Below are 2,470 nucleotides of genomic sequence, written 5' to 3'. Positions count from 1 at the left end.
GGTATGTCATCTTTCTTACTGTGTCAATAATGAGATAATTTGTTTTCAGAGCATTTTCAGATACAGTCTCCTTAGGGCTAGAAGATATGTTGAATGTAGTTTTGGCACTATTGCTAAAGAATGCAGAATTTTTGACAGACATTCGAATCTGTCTGCAGAATGTGATGTATGTTGCACGTTTTGTTCGTGATCATGACAGATACAGATTTGAAGACACTGAGAACTTGTGTGGTACATGACATGTCAAAAGCCCCAACATAAGTGGAAAGAAATATGAGCACCTGTCGTCATCTTATTTGAATAATATTTGCTTCCAGCATGCAGAGAAAACTTAAGTTTTCTGCAGTTTATGTGAATATCCCTCGCACTCCATGTTGCATTACAACATACCTGTCCTTTTTTCCCCCTAAGGTAAGTCTTTCCGCTCCCGGGATTGGAATGACTCCTTACCCTCTCCCTTAAAACCCACTTCCTTTCGTCTTCCTCTCTCCTTCCCTCTTTCCTGATGAGGCAACAGTTTGTTGCGAAAGCTTGAATTTTGTGTGTATGTTTGTGTTTGTTTGTGTGTCTATCGACCTGCCAGCGCTTTTGTTCGGTAAGTCACCTCATCTTTGTTTTTATATATAATTTTTTCCCACGTGGAATGTTTCCTTCCATTATATATATATATATATATATATATATATATAAAACCCTCACATTAACCTGACCACCGAGGGAATATGAATTTGCAATGAAAAGAACTCCCTTGTCCAATATGCTGGATGTCTCACAAAGGCCTTCACAGAAGGATCTAGTCCACAAACAGATGTCCTGTGCCATATCCCCATACACCCCCAGTACTCCCACCACCCCTCAAGAACCATCTACTCCCTGTTCATCACCCAATACCATCTCGGACTGGAACAACTGAACAATATCCTTTGTCAGAGCTTTGTTATCTATCATAAGACCTTGAAATGAGGAACATCCTGACCAAAATCCTTCCCACCCCTCCTAAAGTGGTTGTCTGTCACCTGCCCAACCTCCACAACAGCCTAGTCCATCTCTTTGCCACTCCCAATCCCAACGCCTTGCCACAAGGTTATGCCCCTATGGAAGACCCAGGTGCAAGACTTGCCCACTCCACACACCCAGCACTAGCTGTTCCGTTCGTGTCACAGGTTTGTCCTATCCCATCACAGGCCAGGCCACATGTGAAAGCAGCCATGTCATACACTAGCTTTGCTGCAGTCCTTGCACAGCTTTTTATATTGGTGTGACTATCAACCAGCCGTCCACCAGGAGGAATCACCATTGCCAAACTGTGGCCAAGAGCAAGGTGGATCACCCTGTCACACAACATCCAGCTGAACATAAGCTTGATTTCAGCTTCATGACCGGTATTATCTGGATCCTCCCCTCCGCGGCCAGCTTTTCTGAGCTGCACAAATCGGAGTTATCCTTACAACACATTCTCCCCCTCGAAATCCTCCTGGCCTTAACGTACGTTAATCAACTGTCCGCACATCGTCCTCCCAACAGTACCCGCTCCTTCTGTCATAACAACTCCTCACAATTCATGTTCCCTCATTCTGTGCCACTCTCTACCAGTGCTCCCACTGTCTTCTGGCCTTCTCTGCTTCCCTCCTTTTCCATTCCCCATTTGCCACCCACCCCTCTCCCATTGCCTCCCAGTGCTGCATCAGATGCTCTTATCCTGATACTATCTATTATCTGCAGCTCCACCCGGTAGCACAACCCCCACCCCTCCACACACACACACACACACACACACACACACACACCTCTAGAGATTGTAGAGTATTTTCCATACCTGGGGGAGACATCTTTCAGCAAATTCAAACACAGATGCAGAAATTCAACACTGACCAAAGTGTGCATCTGGTTGTCTTTTGAAAAGAATGTTTGATAATCATAATTTGAGAGTTAAAACTAAGCTTACAGTCTACAATGTCATTATCATGCCTACAGTTCTTTATGGCAATGAAACCTGGGCCACCTACAGGTGTCACTTAAAGTCCTCAGAAAAATACCACCAACACTGCCTAAGGAGAGTATTGAATGTAAAGTGGCAGGATCGGTGAACAAACAACAGTATTTTGAAAGAAACAACCTCCACTAGCATTGAAGCAAAAGATTGTCATACACCAACTTCGCTGGGCTGGTCGTACCACCTGCGTGCCAAACTCACGGCTCCCTAAGCAAATCTCCCCCCAGGGGGTCCACAACTCTTTCGTGGATACGTGCGTGGCGAGCACGGGGCCCCGAGCCATTGCAGCCTTCTTTCTCTCCCGGGCTGCATTTCCTTTCCCTTCCCCTCCTTTCCCCTCCATACCCCTTTCCCCTCGCCCTCTCCTCTCCCTCTATTGGTGTCCTTGCTTATGTTGGCCCCCGCTATCCTCCTGGTTCTGTTGGTTTTACACTCTGGCTTTGTTGCGTAATCATCTCCTCCTTTTGGCATTCCTTG

The sequence above is a fragment of the Schistocerca americana genome, chromosome 2 (assembly GCF_021461395.2).
Source record: "Schistocerca americana isolate TAMUIC-IGC-003095 chromosome 2, iqSchAmer2.1, whole genome shotgun sequence".
In the NCBI taxonomy this organism is placed as follows: domain Eukaryota; kingdom Metazoa; phylum Arthropoda; class Insecta; order Orthoptera; family Acrididae; genus Schistocerca; species Schistocerca americana.
The sequence above is the reverse complement of the archived record's forward strand: the minus strand, read 5'-3'. Positions refer to the sequence as shown.